Raw genomic sequence first — 21,206 nt, forward strand, 5'->3', positions numbered from 1 at the left:
ATCAAGCAAGGTGGATGGCAAAGGCAATATTTGCACTTAAAATTGTCCTCTTCACTAAACAGGTGAATATTCCTCAACGAGAATTGAAAGGAATGAAACAGGTTGCACATTTTGTCAGTCTCATATATGTTCGCTTTTGGCACAAGGCAATTGCAAGTCGATGGGCTCCAAAGAATGATTTGGATATGTTACAGCTTCTGAGCACTTACCCAGATGCAGACATCAAAAAAAGTGCTCTCACAATTGCTAAGAGACACCTTTGGTATCTGTCAGAAACAAATGTAGGATTGGCTTTTTTGGATGAATGTATTACTCAGGCTGAAAAGGAAAATATGACTAAAAATTTAGAAACCAAACCTGCAAAGAGAAGGGAAATGAAACAATTAGAGGGTAAAAGCCTAGTTTTTGAAGGAAAAGACCTCAGCCATTTTGTTACTAATAAAACAAAGACTTTCTTTGAATTGTTTGGGATCCACGATGTGACAGCATACTGCAGTGATTCTTTAAGAAGCCATGTGAACGCTCTTAAGGTGGTCAATGATACCGCAGAAAGAGAAATTGCTCTGATAAAAAAAGTTTAATGAATCGGTCAGGGACGAACAACAAAAAAAAATTCTTGTTGAGGGTAGTCAAGCATCACAGAAAATTCGTCAAGCGAACAAAAGAAGGGATTGCATCGTTCAAAGTTGATTAATATAACACGTTTTGCATACTACCTATTATTCTTAGTGTCTACTTTTAATATTATTTTAAGTTTGTGATTTCTAGTTTTCCCAATAAAAGTAATTAACATTGAAAAATCGTATTTTTTGCGTACTTTTACAAAACTGATCAAAGTGTGCAACCTCTAAATATTATCCAATCTTCTTGAAATTTGGCATATATATCTTTTATATCACTGAGACTCGGGGCGTAAGCAAAGCCTGCAAAAATTTTACATTTTATTTTTTGCCTTAGAAAATGAAACACCCTAAGTGTGCATTTGGAAGACAATTTATGGGCTTGAATACCTGTATGTTCCTACCAGACCAGGGACCGGTGCTGCCCACTAACTCTTTCTCCTCTTTCCCTGCAGAACAGCCAACAAACCCTCGTCTTTAAGCCACTTCTAGTTCAGAGGTCAACCAACATCACTTCCTCTTCTGGTCCTTTAGATCCCACCTCCACCTGATCTCAATTCTGGTTCACAGAATTCCACCATCCCATTACGTCACTTTCTGTTTACCAGCTACTGTAGGTATGGCAGCTATCTTTCATTTTTTCTTCAGATCTGTTTTGAGCTCACATCTGTAAAGACCTCCCTACCAAACCTTTTTCCAAGTAGATGGGGTGGATCCCCAAACCATTCATTTTGTTTTGTGTATTCTTTCACACCATCCAACTCTGCTTTGGCCTCCCTCACTTTCTCTTCCCCTGTACTTCCATTCCAATCTCTCTTTTGCCCACATATTCATTGTCTCTCCTCATTGTATGTCCATACCTCTTCAACATACTCCTCTGTACTTTCTTAGATATCTCTCTCACTTTTGTTGATCTTTTAATTGTCATATTTCTTTTTCGGTCCTTATTTGTAACTCCACACATCCAGCTCAACATTCTAATTTTTGTCACATCTAACTTCTTCTCCTGTGCACTCTTTTCTGGCCATGTCTCAGCTTCATACATCATTGCTGGTCTTATGACTGTCTTAATTTTAACTTTCTCCTTAATTTTTCGAATAGACAGTACTCCTGATACTTTCTTCCAAATGCTCAATTCGCACTTCACTATGTGGGTTATCTCTGCATCTTGGCCTACTACTGGTCCTAGATATTTAAATGGGTCCACTCTTTTTTCAATAGCTCTCCCTGTAGGCTAACCTCTGAATCTTTGATCATCATTAAACCTCATAAATTCTGTCTTCTTCCTATTTATTATCAGTCCTCTATCTCCCAAAGTCCTTCTCAGTTCTTCCAACTTCCTCTCCACTTCCTTTTTTATTATGCTACTCAACACAATGTTATCAGCAAAAAGCCTGCACCAGAGGGATTGGTCTTTTATCTCTTGACTCAACACATCCATAACCAGATCAAAAAGGTAAGGACTTAAAGAATATCAGTACAGCTTTCCCTGCACACAAATGGAAACTTGGTGTGTCTGCGTTACTGTAACACTGGTAATGCTGTGACCTTGATCAGACTGTTTCTCTTGTTTTTTTTTGGCCATTCCTGTCTCTCCATTTGCACCAAAGAAGAGCAGCAAGGAGTGATTCACTTTTATAGGCGTTAAAATCCATAGAAGGCTCTCTGCACAATATGGAGACAGAGTTTTTCCATAGCCGAGTGTTTACAAATGGATTGAGCAGTTTAAAAAATGTCAGACAAGGAGCAGGAGACCTGCCCACGTTCCACTACAGACAGCAGTATTGAGCAAGTCGGCATCATGACTTTAACAAAGCGATAAAGATTTCAGCCCCCTGGTACACCTTAAGCCCATGAAAAAACTGATCACTTTGGTGCAAATAGAGAGTGGAGCAGCCAAGTATACCCCAGAAAGACAACAAGAGAAGATGACTGAACAAGGTTGAAACTTTATCACTATGACCACAAACACACCATATTTCCACACGTGCATGAAGACAGCTGTACAGACAACAAAAAATAGTTTTTGTTATTTGACAATTATGGACTTACCCTCATATACACCATATTTACACCAAAGAGCTTCATAGTAACTATCCACAGAAAACTACCTAGTCTACCATATATAGTGCTACTTCCATCTTTAAGTGACAAGCTTGTAATGGTTGTTATGAATATGTGTGGGTGCCACTGGCAGTTTGCATTTTTCTCAAGACCTGTTAATGATGGAATTGCTAAATGTGCAAGGCTGTCCAAAGGAAGCTAGGAGGACCAAGCAAACTGTAAGAGGAGGAGCTGACAATATGTAAATCTGTGGTGGGAAAAAGGTGAAGGAGGATGGAAGAAAGTGCCAGAGCGAAAGGAGAAGCAGACACCACCAAAATGACAAGAGGGAAATGTACTCATCTCAATGGACAAAGTCAGGTGATCCTGGGTTCATTTATATAGGAGTCATTATTCTTTTCTTATGAATGAGGTGAAGTCAATTGGGAGAGGACCTATTGGGTCCAGCAAAAGGAATTGTGTAGTATTACATTTCCCAGAACAGGAGGTACAGCTCGGTGCATCCTTTGCGATAACAGACTATAAATGATCAACTAATGGTGAATTTTTAAAGGACTCTGGTTTCATGAATTTGTATTTCACATTTGTATATTAGTGGTGTATGTTGTTGACTGTTTTTGTTTCATGACTTGTGTAGGGGAAGCACTGCGGCAGGATACTAAGTGGTCTGCTAAAAGGTGGTCTGCTTATAAATCCAATAGCCAAACTTAAAAGAAGCAGTGAGGCGGCCTTGTGCTGTTATGCACCTAAAATCTGGAATAGTTTGCCGATAGAAATTCACCAGGTGAAAACTGTGGAACATTTAAAAATAAACGCTAAAAACCATTTTTTTAGTTTGGCCTTTTTGTAGTTACAGTTCAGTTGCATTCCTAATAGACTATATGGATATAGAGTCATATTCTTCAGTGATCCACAATCTGTAGTAATATCTACTAATCTCTGCTGTCTTTTCTGGTTGTTCTGTGGTGATGATCTGCACCATCACCACCTGATCAAAGCACCATGCAGCCCTCAGTGATGATAAAATGAAGGCGGGTGTCTCAGCTGTCCACGAGACCAACTTCATCAAATCCTATCATGTGAAGCCTGAAAACAAAGAGGACTGATTTAGGAACATTTATGTTAGTTAGAATGCCAAGTGGGGTCTGGGTGGTCTTTTGGCTTTGGAACCCCTGCAGATTTTGTTTTTTTTCTTCAGCCTACTGGAGTTTTTTTCTGTCAAGACGGAGGTAAAAAGCTTAGGGGTAACTGTTGACTGTAATCTAAATTTTAAATCGCATATTAATCAGATCACTAGAACAGCATTTTTTCACTTAAGAAACATAGCTAAAGTTAGACCTCTTATATCATTGAAAGATGCTGAGAAATTAGTTCACGCCTTTGTTTTCAGTCGACTAGATTACTGTAACGCACTCCTCTCAGGACTACCCAAAAAAGACATAAATCGTTTGCAACGAGTGCAGAATGCAGCTGCTAGAATCCTAACTAGGAAAAGAAAATCTGAGCACATCTCTTGGCCACCACCATCTACTCAAAGCACCGTGATGTTCCAACAATGATGGATGGATTAAAAGCCAGAAGTCTGTATGACCATCAACATCAAGTGACTCCGTGAGAACTCTAAATACAAAGAGGACTATTTAATTTATGTTAGGTAGAATGCCCAGAGGGGGCTGGGTGGTCCCGTGGCCCCTGTAGATTTTATTTTTTTTCTCCAGCCGTCTGGAGTTTTTTTTGTTTTTTTCTGTCCACCCTGGCCATCAGACCTTACTCCTTTTCTATGTTAACTAATGTTGTCTTATTTTGTCTTTTATTTTTCTTTTCTTCATTATGTAAAGCACTTTGAGCTACTGTATGAAAATGTGTATTATAAATAAATGCTGTTGTTGTTGTTGTAATATTACTGCCTTATCTTGTTTTTCTTTTCTTCTAACATTCTCTTTGTAATCTTGTAAAGCACTTTGAGCTATGTATGAAAATATGCTCTAGAAATAAATGTTGTTGTAATTTAAATATTCCAGAATAACTATTTACTAATCTCTTTACATGCTTAATTCTTAACAGGTTTGGATTCTTATTTAAAATTGTCATCTCCCCATAATATGAATGTGGTTCTCAAGGATATGAAGTGGGACTCAGTAGCTGATGGCACTCTTAAACTTGATGACTAACTCCTCAATATAAGAGATCATCTTTTACCAGAAAATGTGGCCCTTGTGGTATGGCCCATATTGGCTGTCAGTTTATGGACATGAAAATGTTTATTGTATGCTTTAGGGAGTCATTGTCCCACATTAGCTTTTTATACTGAAAAAAACCCACTCTGTCTACTGTAAGCCACAGCCAGCAAGGTGGGATCAGAAGTTATTAGGGTCACCAGCTATGTGGAGGGAGCTGTGACTATGTTGTAGGACAGGACAACATACTGTAGCCTTATGCGCTGTTACACTTGTCGACTAAGTGAATACACTGGTTATGGTGGAAGTGTTGAGGCACCAGGCTTAATGACCCGTCCAAGAAAACAAAATGAAAAAGAAGAATAACTAAAAATAGCAGTTTTTCTCAGGTGCTTTCAATTTCAGATAGGAGCTCCAGTAATCATTCTGCTTGCTCCTGAGTGAGACGCACCATGCCACAAGTTTCTCACTTTTAAAATGGAGGGGCTGCGGAGGGTAGAGACACATTCCCTCTGTGTGTGGTTTCTCAAGGCTTTGGGGGAAAAGAGGGATGTTACCATCACTGACCATGCTCCCTCATGTCCTGAAGTGCTAATGCTTACCTCAGGTGAGCCCAAAAGCCAAACACATGCGTGACACATTGAATTGCTAATTACCTTTTAATGTGCATTTGTCAATGCAGCATACATTATGTGGCATGTACAATTCTTAAAGTGATGTTTAAGAGATGAATGTTTGTGAGTTTGTGTACCTGTTTTTAGTTTTAGCCTATTTTAGTCTTATACAGGCGGATCAAGTAGAACAATACCTCCCATTATTTAATGAGACCGTGGAATGTGACAGTAAGGTGAGTAGTAGGACAGGAGCGGCCGTCACTATAAATACAGGTACGATATGTCATTTCTTTAGAATAATGTTCTGGCTGTACAACATGGGAGGCAGATGTGTCATTCCTGAATTAAAAAGGCCCATAAGTTTATCCCCGTTTATAATTAAAATCTCAGGCAAAGGGACAGACAGAGAGCTCAGCACCATCAGCATTTGGCATTGTTTACCTTCGGCTCAGGCACATTCCATTGATTTGTCGGACTACGGGCAATTAGCATTGAAATGGCCAATGAAAACACCTTGGGTGGTCTAGTCTGCAAGGTCACTGATGTGATTTCTCAGACCAGGAAGCATGGGGCTCTCAGGTAGGAGGTGTTGGTTGATGGCTCTTTTTAAGCTCAGAAGCCTCCTCTCTTTCTGTCTGTCTTTCCTCTAGGACCTTGCACTAGTGATCGATTCACCTCCCATATCAGGATATGCAGCAGGTCAGCACACTCACAGAAGTGAGTGAACATATTCACTGCGGCTACCAGATTCCAGGTCCTCAACAGGTAAGATCAGTCCAGTAGGACTCCATGCTAAGCAGCACATTTTAAACATAGCAAACATACCCAGAAAATAATGCAGATTGGGGTGGAACCAGTCATATTAGGGGAAAAAACATGAATTTATTTAAATGAACCTGTATTCTAAAAAGCAAAATCTCAAAATATATGGCAGAGAGTTGTATGCAAAAATAACAAAAAAAATATTCAAAATCGGAAAAGGGCAAATCTAAAAGCAGTGGTCGAATCCAGAAAACCAAAACTCAGAAAAACACACTAAATTCTAAACAAAATTTAAAAAATCAAGAAAAGCTCTTGGAAATGGAGGTCACAAAGGGCAAGAGTGCAAAATCTAGAGAGAAGCCGTCATCCTAGGCTTTCCTTCTTATATTCCCAAACTCTCCAGCATAACACACACTAACAGGCAACCGGCTTAGGCCGTAGGGGGCAGGGACTGAAGCCAAGTGAAAGGATGAGCTAAGGGATGGAGTCCTCGGACCATTCCAACCAAATTCCTGTTGTGTTGCTGGACCAACCTTGAATGATATTCTGGGAAAAGATCACAAAAAATATTCTGTGACAATGAGTCCTACAAACCTATCTGTCTTGTTTTCACGCCTTGTGCAAAATGAAGTGATGGCAAGACGATTTTTTAAATATGCTGGGAAGCTTTAATTAACACAGGTCCGGTTCGAATCCCGTACATACCAAAAGTGACTCCACTTCGTTGGGGCCTTGAGCAAGGCCCTTAACCTGCAATTGCTCTGTCCTGGGTATGATGTTAATCTGCACCCAGCCCTGCATGCAGGCCATCCAACCTGCAGGGAAAAACCTGGGGGTTGGTGGCAGAATTGGCACTCCAGCCGCCATAAAAAAACTCACACTGTTCCATTCCTTCTGAAGCAGTGTGGTGCTGAGGTGTCACCCGTTGCATGGCTGCACTCGGGTCCTAATCTGGGATCCTGAGCTGGTTCGTCATGTAGTGGGTGCGACAATGTGCTGTATCGGTGTGTGCTACTAACCTCTCTCCTCTCTTACATCCACGGCATCCGTGCTCTACATTATACTCTAAAAGTAAAAAAAAAAAAACAATTGAGGTCCTTTTTGTTCAGTGCTTTCCTTATGACATAGGTGCCTATAAAATGCCTGATAACAATCTTACATTTCAATGACATATCTTAAAACAAAACTGTGCTGATATGTATTGACACATAAATATTACACTCTCAGCAGTATTTTCCAGACATTTAGCCATTCTTCATCACAGGGTAAAAGGCAGAACCCTGACAGATCTGGATGATTTGTTCCACTATTCTTTGTACTTATAGGCACACATACTTGGGGTCACTGCAAATCAAGGTATGACATCTTTTTTCAGTGTTTTTTTGTGACCCGACATTTGCGCGATAGACATATGAGCGCCGACAAAACAGCGCCGATTAAAACGCGGCGTCAAAATCGCACCGACAAAATCGCGAAAGTGTCATTAAATATGAATTACTAGTTTAAAGCATATATAATAATGTTTATTTTAGAAGTCAATATTATGAGACGCGGCATGCCATGAGCACGGCACGCAGACAGTCCTTAAGATCATGCCCTGCATATGTAGGAAGAATTGCAGCAAGACGTCTTGATAGTTGAGCGTATTTAGACTGCTGGTAATTCCGCTTTGTATACGACGCGTTATGCCAACCTTCGACTGAATTATTTGTTCGCGGTATACCATCAGCAGTTATAACCTAGCACATAATGTGTACATTATGCGCACGTACGCGTCCCACTGTCTTGGCCTCTCTCGCAATTTTTGTCGTGGCGATTTTGTCGGCGCATTTGTCGAAAACCAGTTAGCGGGTTTGTCGGCGCTCATTTGTCCATCGCGGTTTTGTCGGGGCGCATATGTCTATCGCGCTTTTGTCGGTGAAACGTTTTATTTATTTTTTTTTTAATTTTTTAAATAAATACCCCACCTGTGAGCAAAGGTGTTAAATAATGTATTAAGTCTTGCAGCAGGCACCGATAACGGTTAGCTGATTGCTTGAAACTAAAAGGTACGCCTTGACATTCTCCTTCTTCTGCAGCAGGGCTAAAAAATTGGGCTGATTTTATCTTGATATGTCTCGCGGGATCTTTCTCAAACCTTCTCCACCCTGTCGCCTCTGACAACATAGTTTGCTTTAGAACCTGGAGTTACAGCTGCTGCATACACTTTGGCATGTGCTAAAATGTCTTTAGAATCCTTGGTTGTTCTGTCTTATCGGATATTTGTGATCCTACTCTCTATACCACTATGAAAATGAGGTCAGTAAAGAAAAAGAAAAGAACTGGGGTAACAGTTGGTAACTCTCCCTATTGCCTTAATAATCAAATCTGCTGCAGTCATCTCTGATAACGTCTGAGGTACAATCTGTTCTGGGCTATGTTTCTTTGTAATATAATGTCAATGAATAAGCATTACATATTACATTAAACGGAGGTAGTAAAGAACTGTGTTAGCATGCATCACAAATCAAGGCAGAATTTTTTATTCAGCATTTGGTAATTGCCGATGTGTAATTCAACATAATCATAGTATGCCTCACCTGGGAGAAGGGTTGTTAAAAAAATATGCTAAAATGTGGAATTATGGAAAAATAGTGTTAAAGGTTATTCCCAGGCTGAAAAATTAAAGAAGTTTAAAGACACAATGTTTAGGCTATATAACCTTCATCAATCAGCTCTGCAACTAAAAAGGAACAAGCAGGCAATATAAATAGGGAGAAGGAGGGAGCAAAGTCAGGACAGGTAAAAGGAGAAGAGGTGAGATTAGGTGTGAAAAAGCTGTTATTAGAGAAGATGAAGGGAATGATTAAAAAATTAGTCATTAAGACTTGGAAAAATATGATCCCAGGCTTAGAATGGGCTTAGTTTCTTTTGTTTCAATTGAAAAGTGTCTTTGAAGCCCTGTGAAACTCAGAGATCTGTGTAGCTATGATCAAGGGACGTGAAGTAAGATCAATGATTTTAATGGCTTGAATGTGCGCCCTGAAATTGTCTGCGAGCCATCTCTCCCTGCTTCACTTGCTATATGTAGATGAAAGTCAAACTCAGAAGAGATAGAAGGAGCTGCAGAGAAGGAAACTGGTTTTTAATAGACAGAAGTTTTAGGTCCAGGATAACTAACGGAAAGACTGATATTTAAAATGTATAGAGCTGTGGGAGAACCATTGTCTGTAAACCTGAGAGATGGATGGAAACTAGTAAAAGCATTCATGAATTCCTGTATCTGTGTACTGGAGGAAGAATTGCCACAGTCGTCAATATGTCTTTTGTGCTGGTCTAGGGAGGATGAAAAGAAATGCTGAAATACATTCACATTCTAGTACCTGGTTTCACCTGCTTTTTCTTTTCAGTCACACACCTGATGAAGGCTATACAGCCAAAACATTGTCTCTTTTACTTGTTATTCTTTTCAGCATGGAAATAACCTTTAACCTTTTTTTTCCTTCATATTATTTTATACAATATATTGTATATAAAAGCCCAGACCAAATTCCCCACACGCTCAAGTCATTGTATGAGGCAGTTCAGAAGCAAAACATGAGGGTGGCCCATTAAGAGGAAGCCAGTTTTAGCTCAGCAAACAAGACCTTTTCATATTACCTATCATTCATAGTTTATTCATCGGCCCACTTGTGTAACCATTGTATCCAGTTTAGGGTCGTGGAAAGCTGGTTTATATCCCAGTAGTGTTGTGTGCAAAGTGAGAAAGAGCTGTGAACAGGATGTCAGTCCATCACAGGGCTCACTCATGCAACCTCATTCACTCATAAAGGGACAACTTGGAGTCGTCAATTAACCTAACATTAACTATTATAATTTCATTAAAAGAATGACTGAATAATTAACATATAAAGTATTAACATTTTTAAAACTTAGAATAACACATTCAATTGCAGTGAGAAATTAAGACACACCCTTTGCTTTAGTGGTTCTGACATGTTTTATTTTAGTTTCAACATGTTCATCTTTGCAGTGCATTCGCTTCACCAATATCTGCTCAATGCTAGCCAGTGTCTGTAGCTTTAATTTCAGCTACACTTAAAAGAGAGGAAAATCCCCTGTTAAAGATAAGGTCACATGAACTAGTTAGGAACAAATGTGGTTTGCATAAAAGGGGAATTCCACTGCAGCTTCTTAAAAGGGCAATGCCATTTGTACAGCCGCAATCGAACACCACGGCTAACTTGAAGTCATTTCAGTTCTGAAGAGGTGGGGAGGGGAAATGGGGGGCAGAAAAACAAGTGAACCTAAGCGAAAAGTGGGTCTTACACAAATGAGCATATCACCACCATAACTTGCATGTAACCATTCAGAAGAAAAACCAAAGCACACAAGGTAAAGCCAGCCTTTTACCATTCAAGGGGTCCTTTGCGATTTGTTTTAAAAGCTCTTTTTCATACTGATGCAAGTAACTCAGATAATTGTACAGTTTTCTGAGGGTGGAATGTTGCATGCAATTATATGATAAAGAAAAGCAAAAAAGAAACAAGTACCTTTAGAATACATTGAAATAGCATGAAATAGCTGAAGAAATGGCTCTCAAGGTGTGGCAAGCTAATCATTTTCTCAGACACCTGCATTTTTTCTTTTATGCTCAATTTATCAACTTACATATGTGGGAACTCAGTCTGCAGTCGTTGCCATCTAGAGGGCAATGCATTGTTTTTATTGGGAATTTTATTATGTTGTGTATGGGATATTTGTGTGCATTGCTGTTTTAAGTAGTGGGAATAAGCATTTATCTACATAAATCTGTATACATAACTATCAGGTTGGACAGTGTTATGCGATAGATAGATAGATAGATAGATAGATAGATAGATAGATAGATAGATAGATAGATAGATAGATAGATAGATAGATAGATAGATAGATAGATAGATAGATAGATAGATAGATAGATAGATAGATAGATAGATAGGTGAGGTGTATGTGTGTCTAGATGTAAATAACCCCTTGGAGCTAGTAGCTTAAAGGGGGCATGTGTATTTCCATATTCTGCTAAACTATTTAGCTTCTGTAGGCTCTGGTTGCAAAATTAAGCTGAGAATATACAGTATATATATATATATATATATATATATGTGTGTGTGTGTGCATGTGTGTGTGTATTGTGTGCATGTGTTTGAACTGTGACAGCTGTGCCAGGGTTTTGAACCGGGGTTTTCTTAATGCTGGCATTAAAGGAAATACAGCAAACTTTGCATTTTGCACAGTGAGACATACAATACAAGAAAGAAAGAAACATTTTGTAGAGTAAAACAGCAGATTTTCTCCTGGCTAATTTAAAAAAATAAAACCTTATGTTGAAATTTTCTTGCAATGTACCACATACAACTCATATATAACTTTACTTATGAATGTGTGCCAGCTCTCCTTGTGACATGAATGTGCTTTCTTAAGAAAGAAAGAAAGAAAGAAAGAAAGAAAGAAAGAAAGAAAGAAAGAAAGAAAGAAAGAAAGAAAAATTGTAGAGTAAAACAGCAGATTTTCTCCTGGCTATTTAAAAAAATGAAACCGTATGCTGAAGTTTTTCTTTCAATGTAGCACATACAACTCATATCTAAATTTATTTAGTGTGTACCAGATCTCCATGTGCCATGCAAGTGCTTTCTTAAGAAAGAAAGAAAGAAACAAAGAAAGAAAGAAAGAAAGAAAGAAAATAACAGTAAAACAGCAGATTTTGTCCTGGCAGTTTACAAAAAATGAAACCTTATATTGAAATCTTTTTCATCTGTAATAAGCTACACATCTTGCATGTGTGCTTTGTACAGATTGCACATACAAAGTCTACTTAGCTCCTCCTGTTTTATTAAATGCAAATGCAAATAAATTAATTATTCACAAACGTAACAATCAAATTGTGTCTTTCTGGTGAGTGTCCACTCTTAACAATAATGTTTTTAAGTGGAATTTTATGGTTTTTAATGGATTGTATTGTACCTCGTAGAAAACATTTCCTTGACAAAGCACTACTTTATTCAGGGAAGGGTTCTTAGCATATGAAGTTGATTCTTTGTGCTTTCAAAAACTTCCTAAGATATGGAAAAAAAACCTGAAATCTTTAATGTCTGCTAGGCTGCAGGACATTGCCTGATTAAGAAGTCCTGGACTTAGCCTGTGTTATTGCATGAGGCAAAAGTCCTTTTAAAATCACGAGCCACTGGTATTTCACAAATCTGTTACCACCAATTCCTGGATATTTACTGTATAGAGCATGTTGTGGATCTAAATAAATTAAGATTCTTTCTGGATCTTTCATGTAGACGGGTCTTTTTGGAACCACAAATGGTTCCTCTATGGCATCGCTCTGAGGAACTGCTTTGGTAACCTTTATTTTTAAGAGTGTACCGTGCAATGGACATCCAGGGTTTGTTCTGTTCTTGCACCACATATGAACAAGTTAGTCTCAGTGATAAATAATCTTGTAATATAAATGTGCTAACTTAGTTCAGGAGTTTGGCATGTGCATATTATGCTTTTAGTCATTTTTCTATTTAATCAAGTACACTATAATCTACTGTATGTGCTTTGCACCAAGTGTCACTGGAATAGCAACTCTGAACTGGATTAAGCAGGTTTGAGAATATTATATTACATTAAATATAATAGTGTAATTAAATGGACTGAATTGCACATATAATGTTTTACAAAAATGTTGTATATACCACTAACAGTGTATCAGATTACTTGTACTTTAAATTAAAAATGACCTTTTTGTGTTTTTAAGTAATGTATGCCATCTAATAACACAGCCTACTTAAAGAATATGACAAATGCAAGCTCAAGTTTCTACTAAGAAATGGTTTGCAGATAGATTGTTTTTTTCTGATCTATAAGGTTGGACATTTTTTTTGTTACACAGACGGGGTGGTTTGTGTCCAGCTGCTGCATCATTTTAGCATTATGAGTTTTCTATCCTGCATGATCCTGTTAAGCTGTTTAAAAAATCTTAAGCCAACTCGGAGTTTCTCTCCTACCATTTGTACATTTTGGGACACATGGCCTGAGTATTTCAAGTGCATACAAAATTCCAAAACGAAATCATTCACTGTTTGAATCAGCTTGTTGGTGCAGTTGTTACTGATATCTTCCTCATGATGTTACTTCATGCAAACAGACCCTGGCACTAATATGAGTGCCACATGAAATGGAAGTCCCTAACTATACACAGTATTCCTGCATTAAACAGGAAACCAGAGTGGCAGCTATTAAAACATCAGCATTCACCCATTTTATAAATATATTAATTCCATCCCAGGGTCATCATGTTGCCTATTCAAGCTGCAGCAAGCACAGCCAGGAGCCCATTTTTTTACGGACGGCCATCCAATTCCTTGTACACTTAAGAGTGCAAGCCTGCAAGGCACATGAGGAGCCACTCAGAAAACATAGAGAATGAAGAGAAACTGAAAGATTCAGCATACACAGCAAACTTGATCCCCAGCCATTCTTACCAGTGTGCAACCCTACACTGGACAAATATTGAACCTTATTATATTCCAAATCACATAAATATCAAAACTAAGGCTTTAATGCAAACCAAACAATGGAGACATACTGTAAATGGCAAACACCTCTCTGGCCTCAACAGATTTACCTTGGCACTCGTGACAATTGTATTTAAGGGTCAGTGATGGATGGTGATAATGAAGTAAATTCAGATTATGAGTTTTCTGACTTATTACATATAACTATCACATATTCTGTACTTAACTCTTCATTATGAAAATAGCAAAAATACATTTTGTTCTTTTAAGGTTCCTGCCAGCCACATGTGGACTACATCCATCCATTATCCAACCCGCTATATCCTAACTACAGGGTCACGGGGGTCTGCTGGAGCCAATCCCAGCCAACATAGGGTGCAAGGCAGGAAACAAACCCCGGGTAGGGTGCCAGCCCACCGCAGGGCACACACAGACACCCAAACACCAAGCACACACTAGGGACAATTTAGGATCGCCAATGCACCTAACCTGCATGTCTTTGGACTGTGGGAGGAAACTGGAGCGCCCAGGGAGAACATGCAAACTCCATACAGGGAGGACCTGGGAAGTGAACCTGGCTCTCCTAACTGCGGGGCAGCAGTGTTGCCACCGCACTGCGCCTGTGGACTACATATTAAGAATATTAAACAGGTAAATACTGTGGATGTCTAATCTTAAAAAAGATGTGAACTGTATTTTTTTTTATTTACTCCAATCCAGAATGATTGAGTACAGTATTTTTTTTTAAATGCATATTCTCTACTTGCACAATAATCTTCAAGGAGAAGGCAAGATTAGAAAAGTAAAAAGACATAAAACTGATGTTCTGCTGGGATGCAGAACAGTCTTAGTAGCTACATGATGTCTTGACCTCCTCTTCCACGTGAAGCCCACCAATCCAATGACACTTGAAATGTCCCTCGCTTACTGGCTGTATTGTGGTGCGTTCGTATCCAGATTCTATGGATTGATGTATTTTTGTCTGACACTTTTATCTCATTAAAAACACTATAAACCACGGCTTATATATAAAATAAAAATCTCCTGATTGATTTGATGGCTGAGCAAGGCTGATTCAGATCAGGGACCTGTGTTCAGTTTGCATGTTCTCCCTTGGCCATCTCTGAGCATACAGTTTTATTCTTCATGTCAAAGATTAACACATTAGGTTGCTTAGCAGTTCTGAACTGAACAAGTGAATGCAGGTGTGTATGTCTTATGATGGTGTGCTGACCTCTCCATTACTGGTTCCATTACTGAGTCAGTGTGCAGGCTAAAGCTACCCAGAATGCTACAAATGGAGAAATGAAATTAAAAAATGGCTGGATGGATGAGATTTTCACTACTCTTGTCTTGCCGATGCATATTCATGTATGCTACAGTAATCAAGAATTTTCATTTGCAGAGGCAAATGTAGGAATTCAAGTTCCAGTTTGTCATTAAATTCATATTCGCATGTCTCCCTCTAAATTAGTGACAATAACCCATAATTGACACACAAACAAAGAACTTTATATTGACCTGCTTCGTTTATATAGCTAGATAGTATTTTTGTACTTGAGAAAATTTCATTACAATGGAAACAAAAACACCTGTCACCTTAAATTAAACTAAAATGGTCTTATTAAACCACATCCTGGAAACGATTCAGCCCTAGCTGATTAAGCAATTGTAACATCAAAGCAAAGTACCATTACTGTGGTTTGTAACAAAACCATATCAGGTAGCTGGTTACTGTTCCTCCTTTTTTTTTTTTTTTCATTCATGGAAGAGAAAGGCTTCAGTGATTCTAAGAAAAGTGCCGTATGCTGTTTTAGAATTTAAAAAGGAAAAGCTGCTGATGAGCAATTCCCCCTAAAACTAGAACTGTAGCCAAAAACACTTTGAATACAGCTGGGATTATAAGGATACACTGCACTCTCCAATATTTCAACAACACCACTGCTACTAATTTAGAGATAGAAAATGAAGTTTATTTAATCATCAACAACATGAAAGATGAATTTATCCTCCCAGCCATACCCTGAGTAATCCAGTTCATGGATTTAAGGGCTGAAGCTTATCCTGGTAGTATCAAAATTGCACTGTGGTCACATGAAACTAGGAAAACAGTTTATCATTAAACATTATTATATGTTTACTAAGCGGTAAAGTAAGTATAAACCCTAGTTCAGTTCTTACCTGGGCTATCCTTTGAGAGAAGCTTGTGTGTTCCCTCTATTTTATTTCCTCTCAATGATATATTACCACAAATCTATCTATCTATCTATCTATCTATCTATCTATCTATCTATCTATCTATCTATCTATCTATCTATCTATCTATCTATCTATCTATCTATCTATCTATCTATCTATCTATCTATCTATCTAGTTTTTCATACATACTCCATATATATGGATGTAGTGTTTGACCAACTGGCGCCCTCTGTGGGTCTGCTGATGGATCAATTTCTAGTGATGTCAGTAGTGAGAAGTCAAGCAAAATGACACCTTTTATTGGCTAACTAAAAAGGTTACAAAATGCAAGCTTACATCTTGCCTGCAGAAGGGGCCTGAGTTGCCGTGAAAGCTTGCATATTGTAATCTTTTTAGTTAGCCAATAAAAGGTGTAATTTTGCTTGACTTCTCACTGCATTCATAATGGCTAACATGGTACAACACCCTAGTACTAGTGATGTCAATGTATTCCATCTATTCTGTGGTGAAGTATTACACTCAGTATTAAATTTCCAGCAAGTTCTTTATCCAGCACTGTAAACAGGTTCCACATAAATAACTTGTGTAACTGAAAAAGAACGAACAATGCAATTGAAATGTAATTCATTACAGTTTGTTATTTTTCCAAATCAGTTATTTCTTCACAATCATAGTATGTATTCATTTGCCACATGAAATTGCGTTCTAAAATGAAGTCTGTTCTTGCAGTTTACAATGGGGCTGAAGATGATTGGGTTTGAAACATAAAAACAAAGTTTTAAGCTAACTGAATGTGTCAATTTTTCAAGCCAAAAGTGTAATCAAGTATTGGTCTGCATCTAAAGGTTGCACACGTACTGCTAAAGTTTGTATCTGTGTTATTTTAGACAGAAAAAAAGCAAAAAGTCAAAGACTTTTGCGAGATTCTGCCATTTTTAAAGGAGACTGGCGGTGAGCTTCACCTGACTTCTTGCCGTCCTCCATGGCACTCTTTCACCCCCAGGGGCACAGTTTAGTTCCGCATTCACTTTTCACCGCCAAAAATCAAGTGCTGTTGTTGACTTTATCGAATGATACCCAGAGTTGAATTGATGTCTTTGTTCTGCAGACAACAATACAATGATAACTGAAAAATTGTCACATAGTCACTCACAGTGTTTATGTTTCCTTACATAACAAGCTGCACACCTGGAATAAAGGGGCATGTGATAGACTATTTGATTGTGTTAATTGAAAAGTATAGCTGACACAACTCCAGTATTAAGTATAAAACAAGCACTTCCAAAGTTAAACACAAAGACTGATAGCAGTCTGTTGTCAATTTGTAAATAAATGGGTAGAATGTGCGGAACCTGGTGCCGTTAAGCAGGAATGACAGCTCTGCGCTACCTCATCTGTGTGAAAACATCTGTACTAAACTTTTCTTAACTTCAGTATCTTTGAACTAAATGTATGCCTATAATGCCTGTTCAGTTCGTGTCACTTGATTATATATTATTTGATTGCCTCTCACTAGCTGCCACTTGACTATCAAAGCATATACGTGCAGGATGAACTTTGTAAAATAATGCAATAATTATTCTGAAATAACACAATATCTAATGCAGAATAACACAACAAATATTTGAGTAGAGGGAATAAGATTCTGTATGATTCAGTATGAGTGCCCGCATTAGGGGTACATGGGGGGGAAAGTCAAAACTCCACACACGATGGCCACTGTGAGCAAACATGCTAACAGGAAATGCAGTCTTACCTCAAGAAAAATAGCACCGAGAATCTGTGATAAAATTATTATTTTTAGCTTCCTATTCTTGTTACAAAGATACCCCATAAATGCGGAAGTCATATCTCTCTAATATAAAAGAAAATCTTGAGATGAGACAAGACTATTGCCAAGAGATTTTTTCAAGTCCCGCCCTCCTCTCAACCATTTCCGGTTAACAGCCCATGCCCACATTCCTCTTCCCTCTAATTCGTGTGAATGATAAATAGATAGCTTTTGTCAGACACAGTTCCTGTGCTCTCAGCTCTTATAATTTTTTATGTTTTCCTCACTTTAAGTTCCCAATTAAAGAAGACTTATTATGTCCAAACCTTATTGAAGAATTTCATCCCAAAGGGTTATCAACAGAAGAAATGAATATACGGGTAATCCTAGCACCGAGAAATGATTAAGTCAAACAAATTAACGTGAAAACTGTCGATTGGTCACACGGTAAATTGGTTAAATGCGTATCAATAGACAATGCTGAAACAGTTGGAGGTGATGGTGTGGAGGATGAAAAAATCAATTTACAATATCCCCTAGAATATCTACATCCGTTAACACCTTCCGGTCTTCCACCATTCGGATTACTGTTGAAAGAAGGATGTATCGTAATGTTATTGAGCAATTTATGTCTGATTGATGGGCTATGCAATAGGACAAGATTAGTTGTATTCAAAATTGGTTGAACAATTCTAACATGTAAAATTTTAACAGGTGACAAGAAAGGTAATGTAGTACATCTTCTGCGACTAACATTAGACATCAAAGGGTATCGCTATGCCATTCAAATTAAAACATTTACAGTTTCCCCTTAGAATAGCTTTTGCTATGACAATTAACAAATAACAGGGACAAACATTCGAAAAGGTCGGTTTATTTATTAGAGAGAAAGAAATGACATTCACTCATGGGTAGGTATACGTTGCCTTGTCACGATGTAACTCCAAACACGGAATAAAAATTGAATGTGATATTGATGAAACGTTAATATCCAAATATAATATTATACTGTAAAAAATATAAGTTTTACAGTAAAAGTGTAAGTTTAAAAAGTATTTGAATGTTAATTTCAAAGCCAAACAGAACGAAAACGTATAACACAATGAAAACCCCTAGTGCAACATGAAACATAATTTTCTTTCAATTTATTCCGTTTTACTGTTTTTACTATGCTTAATTACTCGCTGTAATGTAAAATAGTTAGTTCTATTATGCATATATAACAATTCCCATGAAAATAACAATCTGTTTAAATTGTACATCCGCTTCCCCATATGCGAGCGGCAGAGACCCGAAGTGGCTGGCGCGTGGGGTTGGCAAGCGACGCAAGCAGTGGACAGAGCCCCCTAGTATTCTTCAGTTTAAACTTTTGCTGCTTCAAAGTGGACATATTTGGTAAATTTTAAGGCTTTTCTCTTCATGTTTGGTATCTTCAGCCCCACTGTAAACTGCATGAACAGTTTTTTTTATAATTGGGGCTTTGCCCCCTGCTTGCTTTGCTCGCCAACCCCCCTGGCCTGTGCTATGTGCCAGCCATTTTGGGTATCTGCCACTAGCGTATGTGGATTTCACTTTCACCAAACAACAAATCTTTTAATTCTTGCGGATACACTTGTTCATTGGAAAGAAACACTACTTTTCCCTGATGGCAACACGAATTAGACAATCTTTCCGCTGTTCCGTTATTTTACCGAGTAATAATTTCCATTTGTTTGTGCTAATGCAATCTTTACTATGATTTTTTTGAGAGTTTCGAGATTTTATTACTTACGTTATCTCTAACCTGCTCTGCATGAGTATTACACCAACATTTTTGAATTCTTTACGACGTTCTACTTTGTCATCTACTCTTTCGTCTTTTATTTCTGGCCCCGGGCGTGGTTAAATCTCTTGGCACAAAGTCTCGTCTCAAGTGATGTGAAAATATCTCTCTGAAAAAGTCACGTCTCATCCCAGGATTTGTTTATTATAATAGAGAGATTTGTAACACTTTAGAATACCATTTCATGTGGCACATGAATATGTACCATTATTGTGAAGAAATAACGTCGACTTGAAAAATACCATATTTCTCTATTAATGTAACACTAGCCAGTCCAGACATTTCAGCTGCAATGTAACACACTGGGATAATGGAAATTACTTGAGTAACTCCATCTTAATTTAGTTAATGAAGTATGAATCAGCTGAAGTAAATGACTGTATTTTAATAAGTTTAAGTTTCATTTTTGTCATTTTACCTTTTTACATTATAAAAAATGTAATTTTGTTTTAGGTTGTGTCATTTACACAGATGCAGATCAGACCTCATCAGTCTCTGGCTTTCTTACTTTAGTTTCCCTACTTTGTTAACTGGCAGAAGGAAAGAAATAAAGAAGGAAATACAACTGAATGCAGCTTATGAGTTAAAGAAGCTCTTACGGTTTCTAAGACCTTCAACATAGTGAACGGAAATGAAACCATTGGGGCAATAACCAGCTTCTAATGACTAAAACTGGCTTGAACGATAAGCTATAGGACATGTAACTGACTTTGGGATACCTGATGTACAGTATACCTAATGAATGAGCTTGGGGTTATGTTGCCATTGCACGGCTGAGTAACTCTGCTGAAAACGAATGCCTTTAAGGTTTTACTTGTCCATAAATGTCTTAAGAATTGTATAAGCTGATTTCATTTAGGCAAAAGCCATGAATGCAAATATATTTCATTAAATTGCAGCATCTCCTCAATAAAGTGTTTTTTGGGATATGTTTACAATGCCCATTAATGTTAGATTGATTTCTATTTAAAATTAACATGCTTTAAAACTATTCTTGGCATGCAGTTTGAGGCCATTTCATGGCTACCTTAAGTAGACTTAACTTAAAATAGGCATGTTTATACTCTTTGTGTATCTGGTATAAACACACTTAACATATAGTACGGCAATCTGTTGGATGCCATATTTAGATGGTTAATTTATTTGCAAACAAAGCAAATACATTTCATTGGTTTTAAACCACTAGTCACCAGTGGCACTTCTTTTGTGAAAATTCTGATGGGGCCATTGTGGAGTTTCTCTGATATAAATATTACCTACCTAGCTAATAATGTCTTTAACTCTTTTGCTAATGACTAGTGAAACATGCAAATTCTTTCACATTTCCTGTCATAGAAAATCAAACAATGGAGTGCTGGTGCCTGGTCTGATTCCCTCGACACGGTCATCATCTAACAGTATACGGCCATATAGATTTAGTTAAGTAAAGTGCGAGGCTCACAACCACAAGCTGCTCAAGAAAATCTATCATCTATGAACTACCTAAATTGAAATGGCAACACCTCAAGTTTAGAACTGAACAGTGTTGAGGTGAAAAATGCCCCACTAACATGGAATGAAAACGTTAGATTGAGCGTTTCTTTGTATTTTTCCCTGGGCTTCTCTTGAGCTATACGAATCATGCAGGTGTCATTCCTGGGGTGGTTCC

The 21,206-nt window shown here is 37.9% G+C and overlaps 1 protein-coding gene across 3 annotated transcripts in view; it reads left to right on the top strand.

Moving 5' to 3' along the window:
• LOC120517501 (tumor necrosis factor alpha-induced protein 3-like) overlaps window positions 1-21,206 on the top strand; it is a 108,327-nt gene that overhangs the window by 29,070 nt on the left and 58,051 nt on the right. Inside the window, exon 1 of one of the 3 annotated variants that reach the window (XM_039739868.1) lies at window positions 7,538-7,593. The exons of 1 other annotated variant lie outside the window; for it this stretch is intronic. The gene's annotated coding sequence lies outside the window, so the exon portion shown is untranslated. Of the gene's footprint in view, window positions 1-7,537; window positions 7,594-10,528; window positions 10,612-21,206 lie in introns of those variants that run through there. One more of the 3 variants, XM_039739865.1, reaches the window with a different exon arrangement.

The sequence above is a fragment of the Polypterus senegalus genome, chromosome 17 (assembly GCF_016835505.1).
Source record: "Polypterus senegalus isolate Bchr_013 chromosome 17, ASM1683550v1, whole genome shotgun sequence".
Lineage (NCBI taxonomy): Eukaryota > Metazoa > Chordata > Cladistia > Polypteriformes > Polypteridae > Polypterus > Polypterus senegalus.